Source organism: Bos indicus x Bos taurus, chromosome 19 (assembly GCF_003369695.1).
Source record: "Bos indicus x Bos taurus breed Angus x Brahman F1 hybrid chromosome 19, Bos_hybrid_MaternalHap_v2.0, whole genome shotgun sequence".
NCBI classification, from domain to species: Eukaryota; Metazoa; Chordata; class Mammalia; order Artiodactyla; family Bovidae; genus Bos; species Bos indicus x Bos taurus.
This window is the reverse complement of record NC_040094.1, coordinates 35,785,502-35,800,106: the sequence shown is the minus strand read 5'-3', so window position 1 is coordinate 35,800,106 and position 14,605 is coordinate 35,785,502. Positions and strand designations below refer to the sequence as shown.

General features: G+C 60.9%; 1 protein-coding gene and 1 long non-coding RNA gene across 5 annotated transcripts in view; one reads left to right on the top strand and one right to left on the bottom strand.

Annotated features, from left to right (window-relative positions):
- The window catches only part of RAI1 (retinoic acid induced 1), a 103,221-nt gene that overhangs the window by 27,290 nt on the left and 61,326 nt on the right, over positions 1-14,605 (top strand). For 2 of the 3 annotated variants that reach the window (XM_027516986.1, XM_027516991.1), the window contains exon 2: positions 7,487-7,617. The gene's annotated coding sequence lies outside the window, so the exon portion shown is untranslated. Of the gene's footprint in view, positions 1-7,177; positions 7,618-14,605 lie in introns of those variants that run through there. The other variant, XM_027516987.1, reaches the window with a different exon arrangement.
- On the bottom strand, positions 4,437-8,375 carry LOC113877151. Of its 2 annotated transcripts, none has more exons than XR_003506702.1 (2): positions 7,759-8,375; positions 4,437-5,222 (listed from the first exon to the last, which is right to left on the bottom strand). It is a non-coding gene; the product is annotated as an uncharacterized LOC113877151 (long non-coding RNA). The 2 variants fall into 2 exon arrangements; XR_003506703.1 differs by lacking the exon at positions 7,759-8,375 and adding an exon at positions 7,470-7,551.

Here is a 14,605-nt window from a genome sequence, read left to right as displayed (position 1 = left end):
CCAGCGCCGGCCTGGTCTAGGTGGACACGGACAGGAGGGCTCGAGAGGGAGAGCAAAGGCCCCAGAAGCCCTGAGCTGAGCTAGGAAGGGGCTGGAGGGGTCACGTGAGCCACCAGAGGTAGAGACACCTGTGCGCGTGGGGGAGGGGACGGGTGAGTCAGGCGGGTGTGGGAGTGTGTGCACGTGTTGCCAGCACAGAGAGGAGGCTCTGCGTATCCTTGCTGTGTGCCCCTTGCACGTGTGTACCTGCTCTCCTGGCCTGCATACAGTGCATGTATGTGTCTGATTAGGGGAGTGTGTGTGTATGGAGGTCTTGATGGCCAGGATCTACTGTGTGATGTGAGCAGTTTCTCTCCTTGAAGTGGGGGGTCTAAGGGAGGTTGCGACGCTTGGCCTCTTACTGGGCTCCCACCCCAGCAGGCAGAGGAAGCCACTGGGGCCCAGGGAGGGCCCGTGAGAAAGTGGGGGCTGTCTGGGGAACCCCCGGGCCTAGGCAGGAGGGCTGTGTGTCCCAGCGAGAGGGGCGGGGGGCAGGGACAGTCTGTGTACACACATCTGTGTTGGTACCCGTGTGTGTCTTTGCATGTCCGCTGGACTGTGTTGGGGCTGTGCCCCAGGCCTGGTTATGTGTGTGTGTCCAGCCTGCATTCACTGGCCCGGGCAGGTCTGAGGCCTTAGTGAGGGGTCACTTGAGTTGATGGTGCTTCTTATCTGGGGGGTGAGTGGCCCTAAAGTGGGCCTTTGCCCTTCATCCCATATAGTCCCTGGAGGAACGTGTCCATGGGATGGTCACTATGGTTTGCCTCTGCTAGCATCAGGGTTCAGGCTGGGGTGGGGTCAGAGGTCAGTCTGTGGCTTGAGACTGTGGCTGGAGTCAGAAGTCCATCCATGGTCAGTCTGTGGCTGGGGTTGGGTGGGGGTGCTGGCACTGTAACGGGGGTCAGGGGTCAGTCTGCACTGGTGCAGAGGACCGGTGAGGCCCCAGCCACACCGCTGCCCCTGCCTCTTGCTGAGCCCCGCTGGGCACCAGGCAGGCATGAGGCTTCAAGGAGCTGCTCCCAGGACCAAGTCGGGACACCAGGCAGGCCAGAAGCACTGGGGGCAGGTGACCATGGTCATAGTCAGGAGCCAAGAGTGCCGTCTACAGAGAATGCAGAGTGGGAGAGGGGCCTGGAGACCCCTGCCTGCCCTCTCCTCCAGCCTCCCTTCTCCCCGTCCCCACTGTCCTCCACTCTGCTCCTGTCTCTCACCCTCACTCCTTTCCCCACCCTCTGGACTTCATCCATGCTTCCCAAATGTCTGTCTGTCTTCCCTCTTTCCTTTTCATTCTCCCACTGAGCCCTGTCCTCAACCACCAGCCTCTGTCCTCAGAAGGCAGGGCCATGCGGTCTCCAAGCTCAGCGAGATGGTCCAGCATCTCAGGCGCTCTGGACGCTGAGAGAGGATGGTGGTGGAGGGGTGCTTCAGGTGTGCTGGCCGGGAACCCCCAGCAGAGGGAGGCTAGGGGTCTACCAGTAGGGGTATGTGTGTGAGAGAGAGGTCAGAGGCCTCCTGGTTGGGTCCCATGCCCAAGGAACAGTGTCCAAAGCAGGTGGGTCTGCCCTGTCTGAGTTGGAAGCTATACAACCTCATCTGGTGGGCTCTAGTCTAGGAAGGAAGGATGGACAAACAGAGAGATGGCAGCGGAAGCCCAGCCAGCAGAGATCAAAGGTTGTACAGAATGAAGTGAAAGTTAAAGTCACTCAGTCATGTCTGACTCTTGTGACCCCATGGGCTATATAGTCCTGGAATTCTCCAGGCCAGAATACTGGAGTGGGTAGCCTTTCCCTTATCCGGGGGATCTTCCCAACCCAGGATCGAACCCAGGTCTCCCACATTGCGGGTGGATTTTTTATCAGCTTGAGCCACAAGGGAAGCCCAAGAATACTGAAGTGGGTAGCCTATCCCTTTTCCAGTGGATCTTCCTGACCCAGGAATGAAACCAGGGTCATCCTGCATTGCAGGCGGATTCTTTACCAGCTGAGCTATGAGGGAAGCCCTTATAGATCAAAGGCAGGGGAGAAAAAACTGGCTTTTGGCCTCACATTCAGCAAACAAGGTGAGCAGACCCCACCCCAGCCAGCCCCTAGGGCTGTGGGCCTGCCCACAGATGCATGAAAGGGGGAAACTGAGGCTCAGTGTGGACGCCACTTGGCAGATCAGGCAGGCTTCCAGCACACCCACTAAAAGTGAAGCTGGCTAAGCTGACAGATGGGCAGGAGGGTCACTGACAGTCACAGGGGTAGGAGAATGGTCCGCCCATGGGAGAGCCCACTCCACGTGCCCACCTGGCTGCCCACAACAGCTAATGCTACCAGCCCGTCCTCCAAAATAAACCCAGAACTGGATGTGCTGTCGGCTCTCTGAGCCCCCACCCTGTGAGGCCTGCTCCAGAGATATTTCATCTGTCGCCTCATGAGACCTGGGGGCCTCACAGATATGCACAAGCGCCTGTGGGTGGCTCCTGTCACTTCTGTGTCCCCGTCTCCTCCCACGTGCCCCTTGGCTCCTGCACTCCAACCTTGGCGGCTCCATGAGGGTTCTCGCCCTGCCTCAGCCTCTGGGCCTCCACCTGTGCTATCCCCTCTGTCTGGGCAGCTCTGCCCCCAGGTAGCTGCCTGCCTCCTGCCTTCGTCTTTCAGGTCTGTTCTCACCTGTTTCAAGTGCCAGTTCCTGGGCATCGACTGGAAAACAGCTCCCCCACCCCCATATTTCCAGCCCATGCTCATGCTTAGTCGCTCAGTTGTGTCTGACTCTGTGACCCCATGGACTGTAGCCCACCAGACTCCTCTGTCCTCCTCTGTCCATGGGATTCTCCAGGCAGGAATACTGGAGTGGGTTGTCATGCCCTCCTCCAGGGGATCTTCCCGACCCAGGGATCAAACCTGAATCTCTTGTCTTCTGCACTGGCAGGCAGGTTCTTTACCACTGCGTGACCTGGGAAGCTCTCCTTTATTTATTTGTCGCAGCACACCTCACCTAAGTGTCATGGATGACACTGTGTCCCGACAAGGAAGAAGGGGACCTCCATCTTGCTCCTTGCTCTGACTCCTCACACGTAGAACGGTCCCTGGAACATAGGAGGTGCTCTGTAAATACTGCCCAAGTGGATGGGTGCCAGGGGCCACTCAGCCATCTGGCCTTCAGAGACCCGACTGTGAAATGGGAAGGGTGGCTGAGCTGAGGACAAGATGGAAACTTGAAATTGCTGGTGCACCTCTGACCCGAGGCCTGCGCACCTGCAGACCAGGTGTCCGGTGCTGTGTCCTTCCCTCCGCGAGCCACAGCCCTCCAAGCCCAGTAGGCCTGGGGGTCACCGCACCAGGGCTGAGCTTGAATGACACGTCTGGCTCTTGGTAGCACCTGCCGGGCCTGATGGCTGGAGTCTGTGTCCCTCTTCTCTGCCTCTTGTGCCCACCAGGAGGGTGGGCCCTGGCTAACCCCTTCCCTAGTGGCCTGTCAGTGAGCCCAGCATCTGCCAGGCCCCCGACTGCATGGTCTGCCTGGGCACCCCACTCCTCAGCCCCTATTTATTATTTCACTCTGAACAGCACCTGGACACAGGGTCTGCAGGAAGGTGGCTCTTCAGACAGTGCTGGGCAAGTGAATGGGCACCATCCTGGCCCAGGCTCTCAGGCTGTGACCACATCTCCCCCCAGGAAACAGCTTCCCCCCATCGAGACTGTGAATGTTCACCCTGGCCCATGGGACTCTCCCTCTCCCTGCCAAACCTGGAGCAGGACTTACATGGTGGGGCATGGACTCAGACCCCTGGCTGGAGCAGGGAGCCAACCAGCCCGGCAGCCTCCCCTCAGCATGAACGAACAGAAGACCTGCCATGTGGTGGGCCCGGCCCACCATCCTGCAAATCCCGCTGGTAGGGGCTGATGGAACAAGCAAGGGGTCCAGGGCTGTGCACACCTCAGTCTGAATCTTGGTACTGTTGCTTCATTCATTGCTTTGCTAAGAGCATCCTGAATGCCTGCTATGGGCCTGGCACTGAGCCAGGGTCTGGAAATTTACAGTCAGGTGGGGATCAGTTGTCCTGCTGTGTGTTCTTGACAAGCCCTCTGATGGCTCTGAGCCTGGCTTCAATCAGAGATGGGCAGAGCCCGGCTGTGACAGCACTGGTGGAAGGGCCTTGGCCAGGTGGGGGCGTCTATCCTCTGCCTGGGAAAGGGCTCCGTTCTCCTTTGGGATAAGCGGCAGCTCCGCCATCTCCTTTCTCCCAACCCCTTGGACACGTGCTCGGAATCCAGAATACACCAAGGGCCCTCCAGTGACCTTGGATGAGTCATACCACCTGTCCTTGCCCCACTGTTCTTCATCCCCTCCCATTGTTCTCCAGAGGGGCCCTGGGTTCAGAGAAGAGGAAGCGTCTGGATCAGGCTCAGTCGTTCAGTCACCAGATACTTATTGAATCTGTGCCAGGCACCATCCCAGGGACGGAGGAGGCGCCAGTGAGCAGACAAACAAAAGCGCCTACAAAATACATACATTACATGTGGTACATTAGAAGGTGGGGAAGAGCATTCCAGGCACAGGGATCAGCAAGTGCAAAGGCCCCGAGGTGAGAATGAGACAGTGGTGAAGGGGGCAGGGGAGTGAGAGTGTGCATGTCCCTAGGGAAAGGGGGCATCCACCACCACCCTTTTCCCCACCTGCCAGCTGGCCTGTTGGGGGGCTGCCTGGAGGAGGTGGGTGAGTCAGGATGTGACAGAGACAGGCTGAGGGTCAGGCAGCGCTGAGGTTGAGTCAGGGGTCCCAGGAGGAACTGGGACTTTTTTTTTAATGGTGCACGCAGTGGCCTCAGGACTGAGTAACCCTGGTTCCCAGGCCAGATAATTGAAGACAGAGACTAAGCATCTGCATATTAGAGGTGGGTGGGGCTAGAGCCCGGAGAGGAGGGGGTGCTCAGGGTGCTCAGGGTTTGCTGCATCCTCACCTGGTGAGCCTGGAGTCAGCAGAGGGTCTGTCTCTGGGAGTGGTCTGCTCTTGGCACCAGGCAGCCACCCTCGGGACTGGGCAGTCTGGAAGCTGTTCCTGGCCAATGCTTCCCACGCCTGACTGCTAGATGCTGATTCCCAGGCAGAAGGAACAGTGTGGAGGGGCTCTGGCCATTTGGATGGATGAGGTCTGGGCTAGAGACCAGGAACTTGTTTTCTTCGTTCTCAGTTGACAACCTACAAATGGCAGGTTTGGGGTGACTGTTCTGGCCACCGGGGTCCTAATGACCTCTGGACCACTAGGACCCGCACAGCCCTCTGCCCAGGACCTGGAGGCACAGCAGTCCTTCATAAAACCCCTTCTCGATGCACCCCCGTCACCTCCACCCCCACTTCGCTGCTCCCCTCCACTGCCTGCCCAGCCCAGAGGCTGAGGAGGCGCTCCAGCAGTGGTGTGATACAGTATTGGCCCCTGCCCTCCAGAGAGTCACCAGGTCTCTGCGAAGGCCCGGCAGGGAGGGGAGAAGCCCTGATATACAAAGCCCTTAGTGGAGGGACGGTTAGTAGGTAGGGACTGGGTCTGGCCATCACTGAAGAGCAAAGACCGAGTGACAGAGGTCGTGGGGTGCGCTCCTCCCCCCTGCCAGACAGACAGGGGCCCGGGGGGACGCGAGGTGGGGGCCAAGGAGAGTGGCACGGACAGGCTGGCAGGCAGGGAAAGTGGAGAGAGCCAGCGCTGACGCGTCAGTGTGATCCCTGGCGCGATAATCGGGTGGACGGACGACAGGCTGGACACGTGTTTGGGTAGAAGGTGGGTGGATGGAGAGAGAACGGATGAATGAATGAATGGCTGCGTGGGCGGTGAGCAGCCCGGCGAGGGGCGGGCAGCCAGGCGCTCAATCACAGCCCCGGGGCGCCGCGCCCGCCGGCTACGCGCAACCCTCCCCCTCCCCCGCCCCGCTCGCCCCACACCTCGGCCCCGCCCGGGGCGCGTAATTCCGTGTCCCTGGGGCTCTGGGGCCGCTACGGCGGCGGCCCGGGACTGGGGCCAGGAGGGCCCGCCCCTCGGCCGCGGGGGAACCGGAGGTACGGTCCCGCCTCGAGGCCCCGGCCCCGCGCTTCTTTGTCTCGGCCTGGTCCTCCACCGTCTCCGGACCGCCACCCGCCTCGGCGGGCAGTCCTCGCCGCGCGCTTCTGGGCTGCTCGCGGATCTCCAAGCCTCGGCCCCCGCTGCCCCCAGTCCGTAGGTGTCTTCCCGGCCCGGTCGAGTCCTCCAAACCCTGTGCCTCTAGGACCGCGGGGCCGGCCAGTGCCAGGATCTCTAAACTGCGTCTCTGGAGCGGGGGTCGGAGGGGGGGGCGGGATGCGGGTCCCCGGGTCTCCGCCTTCTCTCCTCCGCCACCACTCGCCGCGCTGTGCTGGGACCCCTGAGCGGCCTGTTCGTGCCTCTGCGGCGGTGCGGTCCCTGGCGCCACGCGGACCCCCTCCTCCAGCCAGGCCTCGGCCCCGCACACAGAACACTGCCCCGCTAGTCCCACACAAGACCGCGTGCGGGCGCACCCCAACCCCTCGCTGGTCCCCCGCCCCTACAACCGCAGCTTCACGCAAACAAGCCCTCACGGAGACACGACACCCCTCAGACACACTCGGGCCCACGCAGACACAATCCCACACGCGCACAACCTCACGCAGACACGGCCCACACAGGCGCAGTCCCGAAGCCCTTGATAAACAATCGCACACAAACAACCCCACGCAGGCACCGCATCGCTTAGTCCCCCCGAGACCCAGAAGCACATTCACAAGCTCGCAGCAGGCCCCCACGCCCCGTGACATTCACACGGGGGGCAGACCAGAAATACACAGCCACACTGATAAACACACGGACCCGAGCGCGCAGCCAGGAGCTCACCCACGGGCTCGTAAGTCACTGGGAAAATATTAAAGCGTCCCCTCCCTCCCCTTCCTTCTCTGACGCGCGCGCGCGCTCGCGCGCACGAAGACACTTACCACCCCCCCAGCCCCCGACCGCCCCGGGTCCCTAAGCGCCTCGGAGCTTACTAACCAGTGACCCTGAGCCCGGCGGTGAGAGCCGCCGGAGCGTCTCCCCGGCGCCCCCTCCTCCCGCTCCCTTCAGCTCCTAGTCCTCCCCCGCCCCCTCCCTCCTGCCCCCTCAGCCTCCTCCCCTCCCCCGCGTCTGGGGCGCGGGCTGCGCGCAGCCAAGCCCCTCATCGCGCGCCCCTCCCCGCGCGCGCCCCGCGCCCGCATCGCGCTTGGCGAGTGGATGCGGCCATGGGGCGGTCTCTACCTCCTGTCCCCCGGTGGCCCGTGAATAATGGCTACTGAGGGCGCTCGCAGGGGCTGCTGAGAAGGAAACACGGGGCGCGAGAGGCGCGGCGCGCGCGGGAGCGCGAGGGAGAAAAAAGCGAGCCCCCGGCCGCCGCGAGCGGCGGGCGGAGAGAAAGGAATCGTGCGAGCGCTCACATTTTTTTCTCCCAAAGATCTCATCCGGCCGCCGCGTTCTGGAAGAGACGAGGGGACAGCGCGCGCGAGCAGAGGAGAGGCCGCGCGGGGAAGGGAGGTGGCGAGACGCGCAGCGCCCGCGCCCGGGAGACCCAGGAGGAGCCCGCAGGTATTGTTGGCGGCGAAGCTTTGTGTCTTGGTGGGTGGGGGGACGATCCGGGCGCTAGGGCTCCCGAGGCTGCCGGCCGGGGTCTCCGCCCGCCCCCGGCACCCCTCCTACCGCGCCGCGGTCTTGGCTGGAGTTGCAGACCTGCCTGTTTGGGGTTTTCCACACCCGCTGAGGGAATCGGTCTCAGAAGGAATTTCTTTTTTTTTTGGCCGCAGTTTGGTTGTGCTGGGGATTTCCCCCTCCCCTTCTCTCCACCACACTCTGGTGAGGTCTTGGCGACCGTGGCACAGGCCGAAGGCTGAGGGCTGAGATGGCGGGGCTGGTGGCCTCGGACCGGAGGGGAGGGACGCGGGGAGGAAGGAGTTTTGCTCAAGTTCGCAGTCTGCGCCGCGGAGCTGGTCAGGCGGGGAGGGTCGGCTGCGCGCCCTGTCCTGCTCCGGGCCACCGGTGGGAAACTTCCCTAGAGCGCAGCCTCCCGGGGGACTCGGCGCCCCCGACGCCTCGGGCGCTCACTCCGGCCGCCTGGGCCCCGCCTCGCCGCCCGCGAGCACCGAGGTCGCGCTCTCCCCGCCCCCGCCTTCCTCCTCCCCCGGCGGCTTCCGGATCTGGACCGGGCAGGAGGAGCGGCTCCGAACACTTCCCCCGGAGACCCCTCCCCACTGGCTGCGATAGTCCCCTGCCCTGGCACCCCCGCCTCGCGCGCGCCCCAGTGGCCAGGCTGACAATGAAACCTCGCGCCTGTGCGGTTGTGGGGAGAGGTCGGAGCTTGGTCTCTCGGGGTGGGGGGTACTAACCCCAGGAACCCTGAGGGGGGACTTCTTGGGGGTGGGGCTTGTTTGGGTTAGAGACGTTGACATCGGGTGGGTCGGGCGGGGTGGAGTGCGCGGTGGCCACCCGAGGCTCGGGTTCAGGGGCTGGGGTCGCGGGTTCCAGCCTCTCTTGGGGTTGGTGATTGGCTGGTGAGTGCAGGCACGTCGAGTCCCCCTCCCCCCATCAGCCACTCCCCCCCCCCGCCCTTCCCATACAATGCGGGCTTCAGAGGTGGTGATCCTGAGGGTGGTGTGTGTGTGTGAGTGTGTGTGTGTGACGGGGTGTTTGTCTCCTGCGGTCCACAGCAGGCGCTGCTCCTTGACCCGGAGATCCGACCCTCGCCCCTCCCCTAGGGGCTGGGGGCGGGGAGAAGGGGGTGGGAACTTCTCCTTTCCCGCCTGGGCACTGCGAAACGAGTGCTACCCTAGAGAATTTCTGGGGACCGCGGGCCTGGGGGCGCTCAACGCAGAGTGGGGGCCGCGGGGTCAGCGGGGTCTCTGCACACAGAGCGCTCCATCCCTCTGCGCCTTGCGGGGAGGGGCGGGGTGGAAAGGGCCAAGGCTAGTTGGAGTGGGAGTGGGGGCAGAGAGCCCGTGGAAATCTGTCTTCATTACATTCCAGAGAGCAGCCCCCCCTTTTTTTCCTGGGGTAGGGAGCAGGCCCAGGGATGGGACTGCCAGCCCCGGCAAGTGAAGGAAATCCTTCTATTCAAAGAGGGGATCCTGGTGGGGGTGGGGGGGTGGGGGGCGGCACGGGAAGGCTGTTCTGTGGCTCCATCCAGGCGTGGAGAGAGTTAATCCTCCCCCGACCCTGTCAGCCCCCACCCAGGAGGCTGCAGTGGGGACTCTTTGAGCTCACAGCATGTTCCCACCCTGTATTCCCACCAGGTGGAGGGGTGCCTTCTCAGGACCCCCCTCTGAGCCCAGAGAAGGTGCTGCAGTGGGAGAGCCTGGGAAAGCTGGTGCAGCCGGAGCCTATGGCCTCGTGGGGGGACTCTCCCCACTCCGCAGCCCCACCGTGAAGGTCGGTTTCTGACCGGAAGGCTAGACCCTGAGATCCTCACAGCTGAGGGCTAGCCTGGGAGGTCACAGGAAGGCAGGATTGATTTCTGCTCACTAGAGCCCCTGTAGGGTCCATGCCCGTGGGTGCATTCCTGGGGAGGGGGAGCGCGTCTTCCTCCTCCACTGGTTCCCTTTCCTGCAGGTGAGAGCCGGACCTGGCCACAATGGACACTGGGCTTTGGCTGGACAGACACAGGGATGAATGAACCAGTAATGAATGAATGAATAAATGAATGGAAAGGGAAAGTTTCTCAATTGGAGGTGTTCATTTTTTTAAAATGATTTTTCAATATATATGTTTTAAAATATGATTAATGGGAAAATCTGAAAAATAGAGAAAAATAAAAAAGGTTATAGACAGTCTCGGTGGGCTGTGACAGTGTTAGTATTTTGATGTCGTTTTCCGCAGTCTTTTCGGCTTGGTGGCTGGGTTGTTTTTTAGCGACTTGTCGGCACTCTCTCTGTTCAGACGTATATCCTGCTCTCTTCGTTGGCGCTCATGGGAGCCTTTTCCTGTTTTGTAACCAACTCTTCATAAACACTGCCGTTAATGTCTTCAGGCTTTTCCAATAGGGTGGATGCGCCACCATTTACTTCATATTCCCCTTTTGTTCCATGTGCTGGTTGCCCCTGATGAACGAGGTAGTGGATTTCTTAGTGTGGAGAGCTTTTTTTTTTTTTTGATGTTTAAGACGATTTCCTCAAAATGACGCTGCTCACGCCTGCAGTGGAAGAAACAGGCTCCTCTTTTTTCCCCTGATAAGTGGGACACTGTTAAACTTCCTCTCCACAATCCAGAACCTTCTTTCAGAACTGAAAGAGCCTCGGCAATGAATCACCTGTCTGAACCCCCTCCTTTGACAAGAAGGAATGGGAGCCCAGAGGGAAGTGAATTCCGAGGTCACATAGCAGCCAAGAACAGGGTGCTGATTCGCCCTTTGGTTTCCAAATTCAGGAAGAGGGGGTCCTGTAGGCTGGCCTTGCCCATTTCACACACGGGAGCACTGAGACCCCAGGAGAGGAGGAGCACCCACTCGCCTCTGATGTTGATGTCTGGAGCACCAGACAGGCTCCTTAGCCCTTTTGTCTCACACATTGGCTATGGCCACGATGTCTACGGTGCCTGGGGCCACCCAAGGTGCCAGCCTGTGATTGGCCAGCAGTGGATTCCCTGCTGCCCCTCCCCCATGGCTCCGCCTTCCTCTCTGCCATCCCATTTTCCAGGAGGAAAAGCTGAGGAGCCAAAGCAGATGCAGAGAGAGAGTGGGACTGCAGATGTCAGAGGACCCCCTTGGTCGTGCCCCTGCCCTGGCCTTCAGTCCTAGTAGTTCTGGGTCTTTTCTGGGGCTGGGGCGGGTGTTGGCACAGACCCTGCAGCGGGGGAGAGGGGAAAGACCAGCGACATCTCAGCTGCTCTCTCTGGCTCGGCTTGACCCCAGCAGGTCCCTGGGGAGGAAGGGAAAGGGAGGGGAGAAAGAGGAGAGGAAAGGAAGGTTGGGAGCAGAGATGCTTGGAGAGAAAGAAATGAATTAGAATGGTGGGGGGGGGGGAAATGGGGAAGGAAGGAATCTGGTTAAAGCAAAAGGAGAGAGGAAGCCCCCGCCCCTCAGGCCCATTGCGCACCCATGGGAGTAACTGAGGGCAGGGCTCCCAGTGGGGGAGCTAGGGCTGCTCAGAGCTGTGTGCCCTGGTCAAGGTGGAGTGGAACAGCTCTTTAGGGGGCTCAGGAGGATCCAGACCAGGTGGGTGGCAGGGAGGTGGCAGCTCCTCTGGTCACGGGTTCTGGTGGGGCAGGTGGTGGGGCACCCTAGGTCAGAGGCCAGGGCCAGGGGTGCGCATGGGGTGAGGTGATTATGGCTCTGACTTATCGCCAGGACTAGGGCCTTGTGTCACCCCTGGAAGGGGCCCTTCCGTGAATGTGGGTATCTGGGCCTTTTTTCTCGACTTGGACGCCTTCCTGTGTGCCTGCGTGTGCATATGTCTGTGTGTCTGATCCTGTTTGTGTATTCTTGGGGGTCGGTATGCCTGCCAGCCTGGGTGTGTACGCCCGTGTATTCTGTGTGCCTCAGGCCCTGTTTTTATATTCTTGGGCACGTATGCGTGCATGCATACCTGTGTGTGTGTGAATCTGTGTGTGTCCCTCTGTGTACATGTCTATGGGTCTCTGATCCTGTGTGTGTTTCCGGGGGACAGTGTGCCCTCGAGTTTGGGCACGTGTGTGTCTATCTGTGTGTGGGCACACACTGCTCCTCCTAATGGCCCCTAGAGGGATGCAGGCACCAGGCTTCTATGCCGCTTTCAAGGTTGCAGCTGGGTGGGTGAAGTGGGGGGCGGCCTTCGACTGGGAGGGGGGTGGGGGGAGGCAAAGAAATTCTTAAAAGACTATCTTCCCTCTGGTCTCCAAGGAGATCAGCCTGTGAAATGATCCGCACGTTAATTAAAAACAATTATATCCTGATTGAGCCATTCCTGCTCACGTCCCCCAGCCGGGGAGAGGCCGGGGCTGCGGCCAGAGAGGCAGGACATGGTAGGGTCCCTGGGTCCCACTGCGACAGGGCCGGCTTGGGACCTGGCCCCTGGAGGGGAGCAGCCCTGGGGGGCAGGTGGCGAGGCACTGGGGGTACGTGTCCACAGCCGACTTGAGCTTCTGGTTTGAATTTTGAAGACACCCACCCCTGGGTGTGTCCTCTGAGGTCCATGGAGCTCCTGCCAAGAGGTTGAGGTTTAGAGCCGTCCTCCTGTGAGTGTGGACATTTGGGCATTTTATGCTGTGTCTTTGTGCTGTGTGTGTGCACACCTATTTGTGCCTCTGTGTGTGTAGGGATGGCACCACCAGCCCTGTGGATCTCTATTCCTCTGTGCCGGGCACTGGGCCTGTTTGTCCAGATCCTGCGAGTCAGCATTTGTGGTTCCGGCTTTTTAGAGAAGTGGCATGCTTGAGGTCATGGAGCCAGAGGTGGGGGGCCAAGTCCTCTATTCCCAAGACCCAGACCCCCTTCTAGCTACCAGCTGCCCCCAGACTTCCATGATGAGGGATGTTCCCTCTGCATGACCCCTGGGAAGCTGAGGTGCCCAAGGGTAGGCCTTGTCATTCTCACAGCACTCCTGATGTTGTTCATTCTGAGGTCCGAGCTGCACGGGGTGCGGGGCTGTGATGTCCAGACATGTGGCAAGCAGATGACTGGCTAGCTGGAGTGGGCTGTGCTCCCCTCCTTCTCACGGCCATCCACTCTGGCTGTGGATGACCAGGGCAGACCAGCTACAGGTGCCCCGTGAGACTGCTGGGTCTACCCACACTTCTGGGTCCATGCTGCCGAGCCCTTTCTGGAAAGGTCTGGATCAGGTCCCACTGCCTGGCCTGGTTGTCTGGCTCCCATTAAGCCCTGCAGTCATGGAACAAGTAGTCATAGGAAGAAGAAGGCAGGAGACCCTCAGCCCGCACCCCAGAATCAGGTGGTGGTGTGGTTCACAAGAGGGAGGCACTCAGGTGAACCAGGACACCTGGTGTTTGTGTCCAGAAGGTGGCCTGCCACCCTGCCCCTTCCACTCCACGCAGTGGGCACCAGCCTGTGTGCCCAGGAGCCGTGAGCACACAAGCCAAGGCCTCTCATGCTTCCTCGAGTCTCCCTTTCCCCTTTGTACAGTGGGAGCATAGCTCTTTCCTGACCAGACTGTCAGGAAGGTAAGAAAAACCAGGTCAAGTCTGTTCAAGACCCGTCCCACAGAGGGGAGTGGACTGGAGGGGACTCGGCTGCACCCAGATGCACAGAGAGGCGCGTCTGTCCGTTTAGGCACTGGTGTGTCGCCTCGGCAGGGGCCCTGGGTCTGGTAGCCCCTGGAGGGAGACACACTGCTGCTCCCTCAGGATTTCTGGGAATCTGACTGGGTTGAGGTGGCTGTCGTCTCAGTAGTGCCTCCAGGGGACTCAGACATTCGCTGGACTCACCCGAAGCTCCATTACCAAAGGCAGAGAGTCTGCAAAGGGAGGGCTGTTCCTGCTGGATCAGGTCCCACAGTCTGAGGGAAGCCTGGCCAAGGGAGGGTTCTGGGGCCAGAAACGGTGTCATGAGGAGTTAGAGGAACGGATGGGACCAGAAAGGTTCTCTGTTGTTTCTCAAGGGCAGCACTCAGGGAGACAGAGAGAGGCAGATGTCGGCTCCTCCCAGGAAAAGCCTTTCGTCCCGAAGCCGGAGGAGACCCTGCCTGCCTAGGTGCCCCTGCGGGGTTCCATCCCCTAAGCACCTCGACCCATGTGGTATCAGCCTCCTTGCCTCTCCCAGGGCGAGAGGTGCATCCCATCCCCTCCATCACTCACGCCGAGGCCCTGCTTATCTGCAGGCATGTCACCCCGGAGGAGTGACCAAGGATGAGCTCGGGTCTGCACAGCTCCAGGGTCTCCACCCTCCATGCCCCATGGGGCCAGTTGGCAGAGCTTCTGAGGGCGGGCACCGCAGCTCAGCTCTCCCAGGTGGCCTTTGGGGATGCAGCCCAGCAGCTGTCCCCCACCTTCTTAGGAACTGGAACTCAGATATTCACGTGATGTCTGGCTTGGGTGTGCTGTTACCTAGGCTGGCAACTCGCCTGTGGCCAGATTCAGAGCACAGGCCCCATTTGCAGCCTCCAGGTTTCATCGCTGTTACCCAGGGGTCACTGTCACTGCCCCCTGTTCAGGCTTGAGAATGGTGCTAGCCTCATGCACTTGCGCCCCGCTCCCACATACAGTGCGGGTTTGCAAATGGAGGGCACACTGGGACCGGACCAAGCGCCCACCTGCCCTGTTCTCCTGCGCACACAGCTGGGGTCCCAGCTGCTCCCACAGCCAGGCTGGGCAGGCATCTGATGGGCGCCGGGGTCACAGGTCAGGCTCATTTCCTTCCTCGGGCCCTGCCCGGAAGGAGTCAGGATGGTCTCCATGAGGAAGGAGCACACCTTTCAGCCGGCCTGGAGGCGGGACAGCGCCTGGAGTAGAGGGCTCTGGGAGTAGGAGAGCTGGAGGCCGGGGTGGAGGCTGAAAGGAGTCTGGGCCCAGCAGGGTCCCTCTTGAGCAGAGCGAGGACCAGAGTGACCCGCCAGGGCCTGAGTGTGCTCCCTGAGAACGCTGCCTCCCTAGTCCTTGC